The sequence below is a fragment of the Juglans regia genome, unplaced genomic scaffold (genome assembly GCF_001411555.2).
Source record: "Juglans regia cultivar Chandler unplaced genomic scaffold, Walnut 2.0 Scaffold_20089, whole genome shotgun sequence".
Taxonomy (NCBI): Eukaryota; Viridiplantae; Streptophyta; class Magnoliopsida; order Fagales; family Juglandaceae; genus Juglans; species Juglans regia.
In genome coordinates, this window is record NW_023350979.1 from 1 (window position 1) to 224 (window position 224).

At 51.3% G+C, this 224-nt stretch overlaps 1 pseudogene; it reads right to left on the reverse strand.

Moving 5' to 3' along the window:
• Positions 1-107, reverse strand: LOC118345278 (annotated as a pseudogene; the record flags this gene model as incomplete).
• Positions 108-224: the final 117 nt, after the last annotated feature.

Below are 224 nucleotides of genomic sequence, written 5' to 3' on the forward strand. Positions count from 1 at the left end.
GAGGACTTCCCAGGAGGTGACCCATCCTAGTACAACTCTCGCCCAAGCACGCTTAACTGCGGAGTCCTGATGGGTTCTGGTGCAGTAGTGCTGGTATGATCGCACCCATCAAAGTAATTATTTCAAATTCATATAATCCTAGGGCGACCTACTAGCATATTTCCGATCCCAATGCGAACCGGCGATCTGATCGAAACCCTTGGCTACACGATGGGCAGGGCGCA